This window comes from Pseudophryne corroboree, chromosome 8 (genome assembly GCF_028390025.1).
Source record: "Pseudophryne corroboree isolate aPseCor3 chromosome 8, aPseCor3.hap2, whole genome shotgun sequence".
Classification (NCBI taxonomy): domain Eukaryota; kingdom Metazoa; phylum Chordata; class Amphibia; order Anura; family Myobatrachidae; genus Pseudophryne; species Pseudophryne corroboree.
In genome coordinates this window covers 204,644,057-204,665,073 of record NC_086451.1, presented here as the reverse complement: position 1 = coordinate 204,665,073, position 21,017 = coordinate 204,644,057, and positions in this window count along the sequence as shown.

Genomic DNA, 21,017 nt, shown 5'->3' with positions numbered 1-21,017 from the left:
ACAGATTTAATACTAACAGAAAAAGGTAAAATAACACAAGTACAGAAATACAGGTAAACAGCAAGTATTATACACACCGTCAGAGTAAGTTACATCCAATATACATACGCAAGAGCCACCCTGGATCCAGGCAACAGTCGTCAGCAGATAACCGTGATAGTTCTGAGATAGGAGATCTCTGGAATGGATCCAAGCAACTGTATTTATACAGTAGCTTCTAACACACACAATACAATAATAAACACGCTGTTCTTATTGGTCCGTGATGTAAACATTTTCGTAACTCGGTGGTCCATTGGTCCTTTCAAAGGTATTGTTCTCAGGAATGTGACTGTTGATGCCCTCAGGCTCGCACCATGCAGGTAATTTAAACAGGTTAGTAACACGCCCCTCACAATGCACAATATTTAACCTATAATACATTTCTCCCAATAGCGTGCGCCCGCAATATGCGATATTCTGTCCGCACATACCGGGATGCAGCAAATGGAGAGCTGAACACGATGATATAAAATAAGATGTTATATCATGCTTCTAGACCTGTGCTATGTGAAATGCATGTCTCCTGATCTAACCTTAATGTTGCTAGATACTAAAGTCTGTTATTAAATCATCTTATGACTGTGTAATTTATGTATAAGTTTAGAGTATGAATATGTGTAACAATATGGCTTTTATTAGCAACTGCATGTTCCTCCGTAATAAGGGTAAGGTGCGGTAATCCACAAAGTACCGTAGTATGCAAAAATGCATATGTACGCATGCTAATAAATGCAATACTGCATTCTGAGAGTAAAATACATGACCTTGGTGAAGACCCGGGGCGCCGACGACAATCTGAAAGGCACAGCCCAAAACTGATAGTGATCCTGTAACATGTAAACCGCAGGTAGGCATAATGTGGTACACAAATGGAGATATGCAGGTACGCATCCTCTATATTCAAGTAGATCTTCTGGTTCCTAGTTCGCTATTACCGACTGAATGGACTCCATCTTGAACTGATAAATCATCAGGACTTTGTTTAAGGACTTCAAGTTGAGAATCAGCCTGACAGATCCATCTGCTGTGGGAACCACAAATAGGTTGGAGTAGAATCCCCAACTTGGGGGCGTGGCCTAGCTAGCAAGCTGTGCAGACGTGTCTGCTCTGAGCTCCTGCTAGCCCTAACATATAAGTGCCTTTTCCCCCGACATATCTACTTCTACCCATCCACCCGCTGCTGCCCACCAGGTTCGGGACCCAGAGAGACCGGAGAGGCGACCCCGCTGTATTTTTACATTGAGGCCTCCATCCAGCACCACAGCCGGGGCCTCAAGTGTGGGACCTGCCCGGGCGCGGGCTCCGTGATCGGTCCGCAGGCACAGTGAGGTCTCCAGCAGCTCCCTCCAGCCTCATATCCAGCTCCCCGTCCGCTTCTTACCTGCTCCGGGCCGCCGGGTGCAGCGATGGACCCCGGACCTCCGATCCTCGTCCTCTGGAGCTGCGGCAGCGGCTTCCCGGCCCCTACACCCAAGCTGACGGCGGCCATCTTGCTTCACCCAGCCCTCTCATCAGCCGCTCCGTACCGCTCTCACGGGCGGCGGCTGTGCCCCGGAGTCCTACCGCTGCATAGGCGCCCCCTCCACAGTGCAGCTGTGCGGCCCTCCATATTTCTAGGAGCCCCCCACAAGTCGGGGCCTACGTGGGAGCCAGAGACCGCGGCCTGGAGTAGTAGTTGGGCTGCCCCATTAGGAGGCCAGCAGTGCGGCCTACACCACGAATTGAAGCCGGGGCCTTGAGTTTGGAGACGGCCCGGCGGGACCCGTACAGTTCCCTGTGGACGTCCCTCAACCCCCCCACGACGTGGAAACCCTCCCAGGACCCTCAGGTACCTCTCCATTACATGGGAACCCCCCAGGAGCCTGCAAATCTCAGACGCAGCCCTGTGTCTCCTTGCCTGTCCCTGCTGTGGCGGCCATTTTAAATCATATAAAACAGCACACACTGGCTGCACAGAGACTGAGAGCTCGCTGGCTTGGGCTCTCTCACTGCTATAAGCCAATTACACACCCAGTCCTGCTGCACTATATCAATTGCATCCACCATCAAATGCTCCCTGGGGTGCCTGGTGTTTAGAGGCATTTGCTGACTGACACCTGTCAATTTGTCTCACAGAATACTCAGATCTCCCCCCTGCAGCTCTAATGCCTTGAATTAGACCCTTGCCCCATGCCATGACCCCCTGAATCACCCGCATACAATGGGGTCTGGTGGCTGATGTCATAGCCCGGGACACTCGTACCGCAACGGGGACTCTACAAGTCAGATATGGAGTGCTTCTGATCCACCTATGTGACTTTCCTCTGCTTTATTGTATATGAAGGTGTATAACATCTGCTGATGGGGAAAACTAAGAGGGGAGGGAAATCATCTGCAGCTAAGAAATCTGGTGACAAGTCCCTACAATCTAATTTGTTCCGCTATCTTCAACCGGACACTGAAAGTGAGGACACTCATTCGTCATCCTCTGTGTCTGGCTCTCCTGCTGGCATCGGAGGGATGGCGGGAGCCGACTCTTCACCGTTGGACAAGGGGCCTGAAGCTTCAATGGCGGATGTTTTGACCTACTTGCGTTCACGTCCTATGAAAAAGGATCTACCTACCAAGAGAGACTTTCTGGATCTGGAACAAAAGATACGGGACACGGTCAAATCCGAGATCTCCGTACTTCAGGCAGATATCTCTCAAATATCCCATGAGTCTCAGATATGGAAGACCACGTCGATGAAGTTTCCTCATTTCAACAGAAGCTCTGCGATACTGTTACTCTTCAGGCTCAGGAACTGAGGGCTCTCGGGCGTCGACAAGACGACCTTGATAACAGTGGTCGGAGAAACAACTTACGCGTCAGGGGGTTAGTGGAAGACGTCCAAGGTCCGGGGATTGCAGACGCCCTTACTAAGATCTTCAATGAGATCATTGATGCAAATCCAGATAACATCATACTGTTCGATAGGGCTCATAGAGCACTACACCACCCGAAAGGTCTTTCTTCTGAGGCTCCCAGAGATGTTATATGTCGTCTTCATTACTATCACGTCAAGGAGGAGATTCTTACTAAAGCCCGCAAACTATATCGACTGGAATTTGATAAGAATGTGATTCATATCTTACCAGACCTGTCATGGTCTACGCTCCAGCAACGTCGATCTCTTAAGCCCCTGATGGAGGTTCTCAAAGAGAAAGGTATACGATTCCGATGGGGCTTTCCCTTTAATATTCAAGCCACATTTGAGGGAAGACAGGTTTTCTTGCACACGCCAGACGACTTGGATAATTTTTGTTCTACACTGTCTATACCTAAACCTGCCTTATCGGATTGGACACAATCCTACCACCGTTTTGATCCTCCGAAGCCTCCAGCCCCACGGGCGTCTTGGACCCCGGTCAACAACAGGAAACGGGGTTCGAACCGGTTGCCCCCGAATAATGGCAAAGCTGGGACTTGATATATATAACATGTCTCTTTCTCCTTGATATAAAGTTGTTTGATAAAGCTTAGCATTGAGCGGCTCTGCTTGGTCCTTAGATGTCTGGTAGAGCCAATTCGGGAGTGCAGTGCTAGGTCATTGCTCTTCCTCCACACCAGTGAGTCTGCTTTAAAGTTTAGTCACTTAGTGATACTACCTTTGCATGCCTATACCCCTTCCCTTTCCCCGACACTCCTGTTGATTGGATCTGTTGCGCCCTATTGCTTTCTATAAGATTTTATTTTATTTTTTATTTTCAATTGTCTAGATCACAGGTTCTCAAACTCGGTCCTCAGGACCCCACACAGTGCATGTTTTCCAGGTCTCCTCACAGAATTACAAGTGAAATAATTAGCTCCACCTGTGGACCTTTTAAAATGTGTCAGCGAGTAATTAATACACCTGTGCACCTGCTGGGTTACCTGCAAAACATGCACTGTGTGGGGTCCTGAGGACCGAGTTTGAGAACCACTGGTCTAGATAGAGATGACTGTCCCTACTGCGTTTACTACAAAATAGGGGGACCCTTATATGTATAATGAAGATGTCAGATGGTTATTTTTGGAGTCTCCTTAGTTATACGCTGTACTGTTCTTGTCCCGAGGTTGTGTTGTCTCTACTGTACCCCAGTTGGGTCAGGCCGCCTGCCTGTTTTGGCTCTTAAGTCGTGGGTATGATCTCCCTACGACTTAACAGCGGTGTAATTACCATTTTACAAGACGTAATATTATTGTCATATAGTTCTTTGTTCTCTGTACTGGTCTTTCTTCTCGTGCTTTTCTCTTTCTTGCTCTTTCTCCCTTTCTCTTCTCTTTTGGTCTCTCCGCCTATCTCCATTGCAGCCCGAGGTACCCAATACGGTTGGACCCTGTACCTTCCTCGCATTCTCGGTAAGTCAATGTTACCTTTATTGTTCACTGTAGACAACCAATTCAACTTTCCCAATGTCTTCTGACCTTAGGCTATGTTCCTTCAACGTGAAGGGGCTTAATATTCCTGAAAAGCGGTCCACTTTGCTACGGGAGTTATGGGCGGAGCGTACAGACATTGCTTTTCTCCAGGAGACCCATTTTAAAAGTCAATCCTCCCCTAAATTAGGGAATTATCATTATCCCCAAGTTTTTTTGTAAAAATAACGCTGTCAATAAATCCCTGGGGGTAGCGATATTAGTGGCACGCCGGGTCCCGGTCACAGATGCTTCCCACCTGATTCTAGAAGAAGGTCGGTGCTAGGTTGTTAAATGCACAATACACAACCAGGTCTATACTCTTGCTAATATATACGCTCCTAATAAACGCCAAAGACAGTTTTTCTCCAAAATACTGCGACAACTAGAGCCCATTAACGAAGGGCGTCTGATTGTGGGGGGCGACTTTAATTGGTCCCTAGACCCGGGGATAGACTGTTCCCCTTCCCTGACTAGACGGCTGACACGGGATCACCGTCGTGTGAGCCGACCTTTCCGTGAGTTTCAGTTGATGGACTTATGGAGAACTCAACATCCGATGGGAAAGGATTACACCTTCTTTTCTCCTCCTCACAACATGTACTCACGCCCAGACTACTTCTTAGTTGAGCATAGGTTTTACACTTATTCCCTTCAAGTGCAATTGGGCACATCACATGGTCAGACCATGCCCCGGTATATATCTCTGTTTCACTCTACCCGGCCACCACCGTACCATGGTCATGGAGGTTTAATAATTCTTTGACGCAAGATCCTTGTTTAAAGGCCAAACTCACCTCCGCCATCTCAGACTATATTGCAACAAATGACACCCCAGACGTTAGTGCAGTTACAATTTGGGAGGCACACAAATGTGTAGTTCGGGGAAGATGTATACAGCTTGGCTCTCAGCTCAAGAAGGACCGAATGGCACAGAGGCAGCAGCTCATTGAACGAATAGCGACCCTAGAGGCCTCGCACCAGTCCTCCCTTGATGCAGGGGTCTTTCTAGAACTAACTGAGGCTCGTCAAGCCCTAAATACATTTTTGTGGGATAAAACCAAAATGGGAATGACCAAGTGTCGCCATAAATTTTACTTGTGGGGCAACAAACCAGGTGCTATGCTCGCTAGGGCATTAAGGGCCTAAAGACTGCAGTCTTATGTTCGCTCCGTTCATGGGCCGGGGGGACATGCTGCAAATACATTGCCTCAGATTGCTCATTCCTTCCAAAATTACTACGAGTCCCTCTATAATCTTAGAAAAGACCAAACCCCTCAGGCTACTGCTGATCTGAGGGTACTGATACAGAGATACCTGGCGGAAATCGAATTTCCAAAACTTCCTGAGTCAGACTTGGACACCCTGGAACAACCATTTACTATAGAGGAGCTGGAAGCAGCCTTGGCGGCTACACCGACTGGGAAGAGTCCAGGCCCGGATGGTTTCCCAGTCGGATACTATAAAGCCTTCAAACAATCCTTGTTGCTCCTCTTCTTGAAGGCGTGCAATGCCATCTCTGCTGCGAAAGGCTTTTCTCCGCAGATTCTGGAAGCACATATAACTGTAATCCCAAAAGAGGGTAAGGACCCCACCCAGTGCTCGAGCTACCAACCTATTTCCCTCCTTAACTGCAACATTAAACTCTTTGCCAAGCTGCTTGCGGGACGTTTAGGTTGCCTTCTCCCGCAGGTGATTCATGGGGACCAGGTGGGATTTATACTGGGACGAAAGGCTAAGGATAACACTTCTAAAGTTATTGATCTCATACACCATGCTCAAAGCGGGTCCTCCCACATGGTCCTCTTGTCCACTGACGCGGAGAAGGCCTTTGACAGGATAGACTGGCAGTTTATGGAAGGTCTTCTTGAGCACATGGGTCTGGGTCCGACCTGTCTTAGTCGTATATTGACTCTTTATAAGTTACCATCGGCTAGGGTCCGGGTGAACGGTGCCATCTCTGCACCCTTTATGATACGAAACGGAACAAGACAAGGCTGCCCTCTGTCCCCGCTTATATTTGTTCTCTGCATGGAGGCACTTGCAAGACCAATTCGGGCCAATCCAAATATTCATGGCGTGTGGGCGGGGAAGTGGGAACATAAATTGGCACTGTATGCAGACGACCTTTTGGCTACTTTGACAGACCCGGTAACTTCTCTTCCAGCTCTTATGCAAGAATTCAATAGGTTCAACTTGCTCTCCAATTTTAAGGTAAATTACACTAAGTCGGTGGCCTTGAATATTTCAACGCCTTCACGAATACTGGAAGGCATCCGAGATTCGTTTCCGTTTCAGTGGCATCCTACTCAGCTAAAGTACTTAGGAGTTCTCCTGACTAAAGACCTCTCTGACTTATATCGGGTAAACTTCCTTCCATTATTGCATAAGATTAACATGGATTTTAATAAATGGGCTACACTCCAACTTACTTGGCTGGGTAGGATTAACACGGTAAAGATGACGATCCTCCCTAAAGTTTTGTATCTGCTGCAAACGTTGCCTATAACAGTACCAACCTCCTTTTTCACTACTCTACAGTCGTCTGTTGGTCGTTTCATTTGGGGACGGAGAGGGCACCGGCTTTCCCAATTCACACTGACCCGTACTCGTAGAGAAGGTGGATTACAATTACCTCATTTTATCAGCTATTATTACGCTGTGCATCTGTCCAGAGTTATTGACATGACCAGATCTCCCTATACTAAGCAATGTCCATCAATAGCTGAAATGACTGCAGGTACCCCCTTAGTTATCCTTCCCTGGCTTAAAAAAATCCCACGCATAAAACACCCCACCCTAGACTCGACCCTTAAGATATGGAGGAAATTTAGGCACTTAGATTCTTTCAGTCCGAGTCCATTCTTGCCTACACCTTTATTATTTAACCCAGACCTACCCGCAAATCCCCTCTCCTTGTCTCAGTCCTCAGTGTGGGCTAAAGCTGGCATATCTCGGTTGAGTCACCTGATTGGTTCGTCGGAATTCCATCCCTTCGCAGACTTGCAACGATCTTTTAACCTACCGCCTAATTCTTTTTGGGCTTACTTACAAATTCGGCATTACGTTGCTGCGACACCAACTCGTGCGGTGGGATGGAGACCGACGACTTTTGAATCCTTGTGTCTCTCTGAGAATTTGCCACGGCACCTAATATCTCTATTGCACAGACAATGCCTTTCGAGCACTTCCACTCAACCCCTGGCATTCGTTACGGCATGGCATGAGGACCTCAGTAGAGAACTGACCTCTGACCAATGGTCACGTATTTATCAGTTCACATTTGGCAGTTCTCCCTCACTCCAAGTTCTGGAGACACAATACAAAGTGGTGTCGAGATGGTATAGATGCCCAGATCGAGTCCACCATATGTATCCGAGTGTTTCGGATGTCTGCTGGAGGTGTGGCCGGTCTCGAGGCACTCCTTGCCATATATGGTGGCGGTGCCCGGGACTAGCTTCCTTCTGGCAACAGGTTCATTCTATTACCAGGCGTATCACAGGACTCCCAATACCTGAGACACCTGAGTTTTGGTTACTTAATTTGATTGACCTACCATTATCCCAGTTTAAGAACTCCCTATTGCGACATTTAATGAATGCTGCTAGAGCGACCATTCCGTGCTTCTGGAGATCTCAGGTACAGCCTCCCATTGCCAGATGGTTCCAAAGAATCGATCACTATATGGCAATGGAGGACTTGACGGCTTCTTCCGAACAGTCTGAGTCCCGATTTACAGCCATCTGTTTTGACTGGCTGGAATTCAAGGGAACGCAGGAATACAAAACTTATGTGCTACGCTCCATTCCTACGACACCTTAGGGCTGGGATGGAGATGGCGGTTCTTCTTTCTTTCTCTTTCTTTTTCTCTCCCTTTCTTTGTCTGTCCTTTATGCTTCTTGTATGCTCCACTCTCCCTGTTATTAATATCTGAAGATAATACAGATTATTGTCTCTAGCTAAGTGGGCTAATGATGTCATACATTGCTTTTGCTTCTTGTTTTCTTAGTCTACGATTGGAACGACAGCTTCTGCTATAAGAAAACTTGTATTATTTGCTATTCCATTATGCTGTACACTGTTATCTCTTTATTAATAAAAACTCAATTTGCAAAAAAAAAAAAACAAAAAAAAAAAGAATCCCCAACTTCTCTGAATTAATGGGACTGGAACTACTACCCTTGCTATGAGAAGGGATTGAATTGCTGTCCATAGAACTGCTGCCTTGTCTGGAGACTGTGGTAGCCCTGTTGTGAAGAACTGGCCCGGAGTAAAAACTGACAAATCTATTTTGTATCCCGTCTACACCAAATGGTGAATCCAAGGATCTGAAGACCTGATTGAACTTCATGAGTCACGCTCCCACCTGCGGAGCTCCCCAGTGGGATGGTAACCCGACATGCCACCTGTTTTTCCGTTATCTTGACTATTGGATGACGACCTCTGGGTTTGTCCCCGAGGTTCTGTGAGGAAAAAACGCTACCACGAAAGGACTGTTGAGTCCGAAAAAAACCCTGAAAAGAAGGACCCGTATAGGGTTTTCTAACAGGTGGAGGTGCAGATGGTAAAAAAGTTGATATGCCTGCGGTAGCTTGAGAGATACAATTATCTAGTTCTGGTCCAAACAAATATCACCTGTAAAAGGAAGCGCATCCACCGACTTTTTGATTCAGTATCCGAATGTCAAGAGTGGAGCCACAAAGAACAATGTGCCGAGACAGCAGAAGCAGAAATTCTGGAACTAATTAAACTGATATCTTTGGCTGCCGCAGCCAAATAACCGTCCGATTCACGTATGTAATTCAGCGATAACCTTCAGGTCTGACCTCGAAGACCCGGATTCTAAACCGCTGCCTAATTCTTCTGCCCATTTAACAATGGCAGTGTTAACTCATGCGATTATCAGCGATGACATGAGTTGGGCCCCTGCTGCAGAGTAAATGGGCTTAAGGATAGCCTCCAGTCTATGATCCAAGGCATCTTTAAGTGAAGTGGCTCCTGGTACCGGCAGAGTCATCTTTTTGGACCATCAAGAGACTGACGCATCAACAGGTGGAGGAGTTTCCCACTGAGCTGTCATGGACGAATGAAAAGTGAGATAAAAGTTTCTTCAGAATCTGGCAATGCTTGTCTGGTTGTTTCCATGCCGTTGCCAGATGATCGTGTAATTGTTGAGAAAATGGGAAAACAACCAAAGAAGTCTGTTGTTCACCAAATATTGAAATTCTTTTGGTTCAGGGATGGGATCTTCTGAAAAATGAAGGACCTTCTTTACTTCCAGAATCAAAGATTCAACTCCCTGGATGCTGGAGTCCAACTCCTGTGCCGGTTCCGCTGGAACTTCCTCCCATTCGCCTCCCTCCACATCCATGTGCTGTTGTTCCTCGTCTGAGTCATCAGACTGAAGGACTGTAGGAAGTGGACATTTCTGCCTAAGGAAAGAAGTTGGAGAAGGTCTACTAGAAAACCCAATAACGGTAACAAAATTCTCCATGGACTTAGCCATGTCCTTAGCCCAGGCCGGTTCAGAACTCCGGGACCCAGCTAATTCTGCCGATAAAGTAGCCACGGATCCGGCCAAAACCGAAACCCAAGGTGGCGTGTTAGAAACATCATTCGACTGGTTTGAATCTGTTATAGAACACGACTCACACAAGTTAGAGTTACACTGTGGATTTGTGAGTGTAAATTTAGTGAACAGGAGAATAGCTTCTGAGAAGCCTTTGTGCTTGCCCTGTCTGTCATATCCCGCAGATGACATCACCCACTATTAACATATATATGGAAATATACTGTATATATGTCAAGTCTCCCATCCAGAAGGTGACCCTGACCAACACTGCTTAGCTTTCTGTATCTAGCAGAACACTGCCTTTCTTGCAGACTCCAATATTATAGTACAGAACACACAGAAAAATTGTTAGAGGTACTCAAAGAGATAGAACCCAGAGAATGATGCGAAGTAGAGGAGGGGATTATACAACCCACCCCTAAATTCCCTGTCTCCACCAACCATTTGAATACCCCAGTGTACTCATGACCTTGTATTGGAAATGCTGGGATGTGCAGACTTGTCTGTTGTTGGTAGGAGATCTCAATGCACTGCAGCTGTATGGACACTTGCAGCTAGTATGTCTCTGGTGAGGTTTGCACCTGTGCTCTGCCTATGATGAGGCGAGGTACAGTAAATTAACAGGCTGATGTTCTGTAAAAGTCTGTTAAAAACGTGTCTGCTGAGCCAAGCAATATTATCTGGAGTCTGCCGCCAGACTCTCTCTCAAATGGCTCTATTGTGAGGCTCCACCCCCTCCTCACTCCCATCTGTAATGGTCGCTGGCACGATAATATCCGGTCCGCCCTTACCCCCCAAGCAGCTGTTACTATGGCTCTGTAGATGCTGACTGCCGGAATTGCATAGCGGATCGGAAGCGCCGAGCGTATGCTCTACAGCCACTTCCCCTCCTCTGTGTGCTGTGCTGCCACCAGAGGTTACTAACTCGCCCTTCTAAGAAGCGGGAAGCCGTGGCCGCACTAACTCCAGACCACCAGACCGGACCGCCGGGAAACAAGCGGGGAACAGAACTCAGAGCCTCGGTGACGCTGTTAGTACCTTTAGGGCGGGATGTACTAAGCTAAGAAAAGTGATAATTTCACTGTGATAAAGCAACAAGCAAATCAGCTCCTAACTGCCATGTCACAGGCTGTGTTAGAAAAATGACAGTTAGAAGGTGATTGGATGGGACTTTATCACAGTGAAATTATCACTTTTCAAGGCTTAGTACATCCCGCCCTCAGTGCGCACTAACTACACTACACGGGAGATGGGGGAGGTGGAGCTCGGCTCACACAGGTCCAGCCTGTACACAGAAAGAGGCAGCCAGGCGCCCGCTGCTGACATGTATATTGGTAAAATACATCGTAGTGAGTGCTTGGTAAATTTCAGTGGTGGCCAGACAGTCCTGATCAGGTATCGCAGCAGCTTTAGATAGCTGTGGTAACCTCTCTAGACCATGGTGGTCATTCCGAGTTGATCGCAGCCAGCAACTTTTTGCTGCTGCGATCAACTAGTACACGCCTATGGGGGAGTGTATTTTAGCTTAGCAGGGCTGTGATCGCTTGTGCAGCCCTGCTAAACTAAAAACATTTCAAGCAAAAGAAGACCAGCCCTATACCTACTTACCCTGTGCGACGATCCCTGTGATGCTGCAGCCAGATTTGACTTCAGACATACGCCCTCCGTTTTCCTGGACACGCCTGAGTTTTACTCACCACTCACCGAAAATGGCTCCAAGCGGTCTGGATCCGCCCTGGAACGCCTCCTTACTGTCAATATTATTTGCGGTCGGCTCTGTGACCGCTTCCTTTGTAATCCGCGACGCAACCCGGCGACAGGGCAACGTCACGCAAGCGCACTGCGGCCGCTACGCATGCGCATTCTGTACCCGTTCGCACCACAGCGATAAACCGCTGCGTGCAAACGGGTCGGAATGACCCCCCATATGCATATGGCTAGTCCTGTATTCCTGCTGTTATAGAAGCAGGGGGAAGGTACTGTATGTGTATCAAGTAAAAAAGAAAATGAAAGTAAATAAAATAAAATATAACTAAAAAACTACTGGAGGAACCTCCAGTGTGACCTAGCTCCCTAGGCCCATTTTTCTAACTAGGGGATGATGGGTACTATTGCCAAGCATCCAGCAACCAAGCTTCTATCCCCAGCGTAAGCTCCAGTGTCCCCTAGTGGATGAAAGAGAAAAGGGCTTTTATAAATTAATAACTCTGGGCAAAAAAGTCCAAGGCTACAAGCACTTTTCCTGGCACTGTAATTAGCACGGCTAATTGAATCCGACCCTATAAGTATAATATCAGACTGAAATATTTAGAGCCAACCAGTAAAACCACTTACAAATAGAAGGAATACATTTATTTTGTGTCAAATATATTTAATGCCATAAAAAAAAACAATATAATACCAGCTTATTTGTTTTATTATTTTGTGGTAGCCATCCTGTTTTTGGCTGGAAAGTTACAATGGGTCTAATTCAGACCTGATTGCACCTCTGCGAATTTGCAGAGGTTTGCGATCAGATAGTCGCCACCTAGCCAGAGTGAAAATCCGCACCGTGCAGGTATGTGTACATCGTGCGAAAAGCTTTGCAAACACCGACCAGCTGCATATCTGTTCGCAACTCACTCACCATCGAATGATGTTTCCAGTCTGTGCGTAGCCCAGGACTTACTCCTACAGTGTGAAAAAAAACAGGCTGAATGGGCTCCCAGAAAATGTCCAGTAAACACCCCCAAATGTCCGCTTTATGTCAATCAATCTGCGTATGCCTAGCGATTTGGTCTCATGCCTGCACATTATGATCCGTACGCATGCGCAGTCATTCGATAATTGGACACTTTGCGATTTTGCCCAACAGCGATCAGGTCTGTATTAGGCCCTATGTTACACTGGTGAAATGGGGCTTGCTGATGGGGACAGTAAACAATTGTGTCTTTATACAGTAATGGCGAGAGACATGTGACATAAAACTGCAGGTACTGTAAATCTCTGTATAATGTATTGTTTGGGACTCATTTGTGAAACTCACCCAATGCAGACTAATATCCTTTATCAGCATGGGATGATAGTAAATGGGGTGGTCTTCTGTATGCCGACTGATGGGATCCCGGCGCAAAGTATACCGGCGCCGGGATCCCGACACTTATTCTCCCTCGTGGGGGTCCACGACCCCCCTGGAGGGAGAATAAAATAGTGTGGCGCGCGTAGCGCACCACCGTGCCCGTAGCGTGGCGAGCGCAGTGAGCCCGCAAGGGGCTCATTTGCGCTCGCCACACTGTCGGTAAGCCGGCGGTCGGGCTCCCGGCGCTGGTATGCTGGTCGCCGGGAGCCCGACCGCCGGCATATCATAGTGAACCCAGTAAATGTTCATCCTCTGTCACATTGCAGTGCTGCTGCTTGTTCTTGTTCTTCAAATGTAGTTTTCTCATCAGTGCTAAGGAGCAGGTTGTCAAAGACGCTGCTTGTTAGTTTTAAAACAGCAATAGCAATAAATGCTAAACAAACTAGACCAAGTTGAAGCTTATTCTGTTTTACAGTTAGCCAGGCATCACCTGCTAATTCTGAATCTTCTACATCACCTAGTCTGTACGGATGATTTGCTAGCTCCCGCGGTCACATGCAACTTCATCCAGTTGGCCAACAATTTGGCATGCGAACTGGTATATGCAAATGAACGACGGAATAATATATTGTTCTATCATTCATGCAGTATGTACCGGCAATCAGGCTCAAGGGAAATCTCTCCTGAATTGGCTTGATTGACGATCGCTCCAGTGTGTACCCGTCTTTGGAAGGATGGGTTGCAAACTCGAATGGAAAAAAGTCTGACAGATTGTGGAAGGAGATTCTAGAGGATGGGAGTAGGGATGTCCATCGACCATTGATGTTTCAAAATCATCAATGGTTTATCGCCGATGTTTAATAATTTAGCCGTCGATGGGGGAGAATCACATGGATTCCTGCCATCGATGGTAAAGACCAACCAAATAGGGTGATATTCAAATGATATATCACGCCCAATTTCCTTTCTAAAATGATCTCCGTTATCACGCATTTTGCGCCCATAGTAATCAGGTTTACTGTGTAAAGGGTTGTGTGCCTCGCTACTCCAGGGGTAGCGAGCTGAAATAATGATACAATGTCCCTGAGGGCAGAAACAGAACGAGTGTGGAAAGGGGTGAAAAGAATTGAATCCCACCCATAGTGTTTTTTCCCCTCTTTACAATGTGTCTGGACACAGAGTATAGCTCCACCCCCTGACACCTGCAAAGCCACACCCCCAGTCAATGATTGGCCCACAGTACACTTCATAGTAAAGCAGGGATAACCATCGATGGGTGAAACCATCAACTGATCCCTAGCAGATAGTTTTATACCATCAATGGTAACCATCAATGGATAACCCACCGATGGCCATCACTAGATGGGAGGCTGGAAATGTAGGGAGCAGAGGAGTGCTTAAATTAAAAGCTTTGTAGGTGAGGGAGAGAAGTGCATTTTGATTCTGTGCTGGGTAGGAAGCCAATGGAGTGACTGGCAGATGGGGATAATAGAGGCAGAAAGATAGGAGAGGGAGATAAACTGAAGGGGGCACAAAGTGGGAGATAGAAACACCAGAAAGGAGTAGATTATAATAATCTATACAGGAGAGTGTGGCTGAGAGTTTTAGTAGCTTCCAGAATGAGTAAGGGCCTGATTCTAGAAATATTCCAGAGGTGGAGGTGGCAGGATTATGACAGTGACTTTATGTGTGTTAAAAAAAAAAGCATAATCAAAGGTTACACCTTGACACAGGGGACAGAAGAGAGTAAGACATTGTCAACAGAGAGGGAGAGGATGGGACTAGAAAGGGTCTTAACTAGGGGAAGATATGATTACTTCAATTGAGATATTACGTTTCAGAAAGTGTTGTGACATCCAGGATGAGATTTCTGACAGACAGGGAGTGACACGTGAGCGGACAGAAAGAGAGAGGACAGGGGAAGAGAAGTAAACTTGTGTATCGCCAGTGGTAACAGGAAATGACAAGCTCACTGAGGGAAGTGTAGAGAGAGATTTGTTGAGCAGGAGAGCAGTGTAGGACCATGCTTGGAGAATGAGACCTAAGGAGGTGGGAAGGATGGTGTCAAGGGAGAGTAAGTAGGGGTGGGGAGAAGGCCACAGACTTCAGCCCTGGAGTCATGTGAGAAGGAGGACAAAGGTTATTGTCCAGGTGGAGTTTGAAAGGAAGATGGACGTAAAATGAGCAGCAGTCAAGTGCAATTAGGGAAAAAAGGAGTGGGAGTTGAAGGTTCCAAAGAGGTAGCAGGAGTTACAGGAACGAAATGTCTATATTCATCACTTGATATGAGAACGTCGACATGATAATAATGTTGAGATTGACCATGTCAACATTAATCATGTAGACAGTGATGAAATCTCGACATGTTAGAATGTTGCTATTTCATTCTGGTGGCCCAGCAGTTGCTTTCACATGGTGGCTGCAGTGGCTCCAGAGGCAACTTCCGGGTCCTGCAGGTCATGTGACTATAACATCCAGGTCAGACCTCCGTCAACCCTAATGTTGACATTTTACCTGTCTACATCCTGTTACATATGCCTGATAATTAGTATGTTACCTCACCATCTTTTTTCCCTTTTTTTGCTGCCTTAACCCAAATAATTCTGAAATCATTGAAGGAAGAAAGACAGAATCAAACTCAATATAAATAGGTGTCCATAGCTTATATGAAAAAGGAGCCTATTTAAGGATTCTGGTTTCTGGCAAAAAGGACAGTCTGCAAACTATGACATCCTTACACTGGGCCAGCAACAAATTCTGGTGACCAATTCCAGAGTATTCTTAACACAGGGATGACCCAAAAACTTCTTGTTATGATCCCAACATAAGAGCTAGGGAAGTTGGGATGAAGATCAGTGGCAACAAATATTGTGCATGGAGAGATTTTTAATGCACTGTATGTATGGAAGTAGTAGGAGTATGTAAAGAATCTATTTGAGATGACAGAGGTAGTGTCTTGTATAAATTGGCCAAAGTAGTTTGCAAACAGACAAAGCCTTGGCAAAGATCCTTGGTGAATTGAAATATATTGACCCCTTAGCTGGGAATTAAATATATCCGCATACCACGATGGCTGGATGATTTCACGGCTTCTGTCTAACTTTCGTTCCTGCTCCCAAAAGATTGGAATTACATACTGATGTTATTCTACCTTCTTGTACAGGCCTTTGCTTTATATATATACATATATATATATATATATATATATATATATATATATATATATAGAACTACTGTTATTCACTTTACTGGATGAATATTTAATATCAGAAGGTGAGTGCAAATTTGAATTTTTTTTTTACATATATCATGTAAATATTATTATTATTATTATTATTATTATTATTATTATTATTAACTAGCTAGAGTACCCGGCGTTGCCCAGGATTTTAAGAATGTCTGTTTACAAAAATAAATTAAAATATTAAACACACAGTATAAATAACATTGTAGGTAGCTGAATACCCATGCTTCGCTACGGGATGAGGATGGTAAATTAGAATAATAGTTGTTTGTTAATTTACGTTGGTTGGAGATCTAGTCTATAGGCATATCTTTCTTCCCTGATGGACATTGTGTAGTGGGCGGATCCCTTTTTGGTCCCCCAAGGGACCCTGCTCTTCCCACTATACAACTCTCAGTCTGTGGCTTCCTGCTGCCTCCAAACCCCTCCTCACATCATGTCAGTGCCCTGTGAAATTATCAATTTATTTACAGTTTCTTATATAGCGCAGCACATTATGTATCTCCTGATATACTCTGTGCCGCTGGGGGACCGTGCTACTCCCACTATATAAAACTCTCAGTGTGTGGGTTTGTGCTACCTGCATACCCCTCCTCATATCATGTCACTGGCCCTGTCACATGCAGCCCTGTCATCACTGACAGATCATGCATGTCCTGATATAGTGTGTGCTGCTGGCTCACCTCTAGGGGTGCTAGTGGTGTGTTACCCCCACAGTGTTTGTTCCCAGAGTATAAGTCATATGTGTAGCAAGTTTGGTGTAAATTGCTCTAGGCATTCCAGAGTTATGCCGTCTGCTGAAAAACTCTGTGCTGCTGCCTCGCCCCAAGGAGTGCTAGGGGTGTCTTACCCCCACCGTGTTTGTTTCCAGCTTGTAAATCATATGTGTTACAACTCAAGTAGGGTTTTTTTGGAATCTGAACTGGATAGGATGCAAAATATTAAAGTATGAACAGAATAATATCATAAACCAACATAGAATTATCGAATTGCCCTTGTGGGTCAAAAATCTAATTACATGGTTGGCGGTGCACCCCGAAAATAGTCATATGTGTACCAAGTTTGTTGTAAATTGGTCCAGGCATTCGGTAGTTATGCTGTCTCCTGAAATAATCTGTGCTGCTGTTCACGCCTAGGGGTGCTAGGGTGTCTAACCCCCACAGAGTTTGTTCCCAGATTGTAAGTAAGATGTGTACCAATTTTGGAGTACATGGGTCCAGCAATTCCAGAGTTATGCTGTCTCCTGATATACTCTGTGCTGCTGTCCCGCCCCCTAGGGGTGCTAGGGATTTCTAATCTAAGTTTGGTGTAAAGTACTCCAGGCCTTCCACAGTTATGTTGTCTGCTGACATACTTTGTGCTGCTGTCCCACCCCTTGGGGTGCTAGGAGTGTCTGACCCCCACAGTTACATAGTTACATAGTATCTAAGGTTGAAAACAGACAATTGTCCATCGCGTTCAACCTATTTGTGGTCTCCTATGCACGATTATTTTGTATAAAATTTTGACTGAAGTTGATGACTGCCGTTAGGTTTTACCCCTCTTTTTTATAATAACCATAGTGCGTGACTATGCCCCGTAACCCTGGATATCCTTATCCATTAGGAATTTATCTAACCCATTCTTAAAGGTGTTGACTGAATCGGCCATTACACCTCCCTCAGGCAGGAAATTCCAAACACGTATCGTCCTTACCGTAAAAAAGCCTTTACGCCGTTTTGTGCAGAATCTCCTCTCCTCTAACCTGAGCGATTGTCCACGAGTTCTCTGTGTTGATCTAACCAAAACAGGTCCTGCGCAAGATCTGTATACAGTAGCGGATCTTGCCACGGGCAAGCAGGACTTTTGCCCGGGGCGCCGCCTTCCGGAGGGCGCCGGCTCCATCCGGAGGGCGCAGCACCATGGCAAGATCCGCTGCTGCTGTGGTGCCCCCCGCTGCCGCTGGCCGCTGTGAAGGGAAACTAGACGCGTGCGTCTAGTTTCCCTTCCTGGAGAGGACCTTAACTGTAATGATGCGCGGTGCCGTCATCGCGCACCGCACAGCAAAGGTCCTCTCCACGAAGGGAACTAGACGCTTAGCGTCTAGTTTTCCTTCGTGGAGAGGACCTTTGCTGTGCGGTGCGCGATGACGTCATTGCGCACCGCACATCCTACTACAGTACAGGGGGCGTAACTGACCACACCCCCTGTATGAAGCCACGCCCCCTAATGCCGCCCGGGGCGCAAGAAGCCCCGGAACCGGCCCTGTCTGTATATTGTCCCCTTATATATTTGTAAATGTTGATCATGTGCCCTCTTAGTCTCCTCTTTTCCAGTGTAAACATGCCTAGGCTTGCAAGCCTTTCCTCGTATTCCAGCGCCTCCATACCCTTAATTAGTTTGGTCGCCCGCCTCTGAACCTTTTCTAGCTCCAGGATATCCTTTTTGTAGTAAGGTGCCCAGAATTGTACACAGTATTCAAGGTGTGGCCTCACAAGTGATTTATATAACGGGAGTATAATACTCTCATCCCTAGCATCAATTCCCCGTTTTATGCATGCTAATATCTTATTATCCTTCTTTGCTGCAGTCCTACTTTGGGTACTACTGCTTAGTTTGCTATCTATGAGGACACCTAAGTCCTTTTCCAGTACAGAATCCCCTAATTTTACCCCATTTAGTAGGTAGGTGTTATTTTTGTTCTTGTTACCACAGTGCATTACCTTACACTTGTCTGTATTGAAGTGCATTCTCCATTTCGCTGCCAAGCTTCTAATTTAACTAAGTCGTTCTGAAGCAACTCAGCATCCCCCTAACAGTGTTTGTTTCCAGAGTGAAAGTCATATGTGTAGCAAGTTTGGTGTAAACTGCTGCAGGCATTCCAGAGTTATGCTCTCTTCTGAAATACTCTGTGCTGCTGCCTCACCCCTAGGGGTGCTAGGGGTGTCTTCCCTCCACTGTGTTTGTTTCCAGAGTGTAAGGCAGATGTGTGCCAATTTTGGAGTACGTGGGTCCAGTAATTCTGGAGTTAATCTGTCTCCTGGTATACTCTGTGCTGCTGTCCCACCCCCTAGGGGTGCTAGGTATTTCTAAAAAAAATTCCGTTGCCTCCGGTGTGTTTTAATACGCTCGTATGTAAAATTTCACGATTTTTGCTTGTAAACTGTGGATTTGTATAGAAAGACAGACAGAAGGACAAGTTTTCACTTTTATATAGTAGATAATAATAATAACAGTTTCTTATATAGTGCAGCAAATTCCATTGCGCTTTACAATTGGAGACAACAGTGATAAAACAAAACTGGGTAATAACAGTCATAGAGGTAGAAAGGCCCTATAATGTACTTCACCAGGACAGCAGTTTTTTGTTTGTTTTATCCAATATTCTCAGAGGTTCTGATTGGATCATATGTGGAACCCTCATACAATGGTGAAGAAGGCATAAAGTATAAATTTAAAAAAATATAAAAGAAAGAAAATATTCCTACAGTAAAATGAATATTTGAATATGAGGCACATCTGTAGCTAGTATACAATTGGAAGCATTTAACTCACTGGCATATTTTTGGAAAAACACCCTCAAAAAAATTTAACTAGATCAAAGAAGGAATAATATGAATAATTTGTACCATTCAGTTCCCTACAAAATATTTCATATTAGCGGCAGCTACACGTTCCTTACTATTTTTATTTTACAAAGTACCTTTCTGGCCTTTGGGATTTGGCTAGTTCATATCTGGTGTGTATGTTTGAAGACCCAAATCAGAATTTGATGAATATAACCTGTAATTGTTTCTAAACACATAATAATAAGATAATATTGTAAATTGAGCAGAGCTTTCTTATGTTTGGAGGAACAGGGCTTCTTGTATGCCTTTTCATTGCATGGTCTGTACTAAGTGACAAGGGGGCAAGACTCTCGATGACCTACCTCGCTACTATAAGGCAGCTTTCTCTCTCATGTGAGAGTCTTGGATAGAGCTGGAGTGCATTCTTCTATTTGGCTTTCCTTTGCTAGACATCCTGGTCGGTTCCATCTACAGCATCCTTTGCTTCCTGCACCTGTTTTGGACACCTTGAGGATTTTGGAAGCTTCCACTTAATTTTAACTTTGGTCTCCCCACTAGAAATCTGTTCCTTAAAGCTCTCGACTTGATGCTACCACACTTCCCTATCTCCTACTGGCTTTGCCTGGAGAACACGACACTGACATATATGCTCTCTCCAACCTCCATCCTACCATTTGCAGATCTCTGCAATAAATTTGGCTTGGGGCCCTCCACTTGTTTTAATTTACCTTCAGATTAAACATTGAGTTTTGGCTACTAGCACCACTCCAAAAATGTTCCGTACTCCTCCCTCCTAGCTGTTAGTGAGATTATCCACTGCCTCATCTTGTGGCGCCATTACATACCTGAACCGTTCTATCTCCCCCCTGACCATTTAGACAAATCTCCCATACAAGTGAAATGGGAAACAGAACTTCATTGTTCCTTCACATTTAAACAATGGGAATCTAGTCACCTTGCCTCCTTTTCCCTATCAAAATGCACTAATCACATATAGATGCATATTAAGCCTCTAAATAGACCTTACATGACCATACTAAACTATCTGGCCCTCATGATCTAAAGTCTGTTAGCGTTTCTGTTCCATTGAGGATACTATAAAAATGCATATTTTTTGGAACTTTTTGGCGTTATTA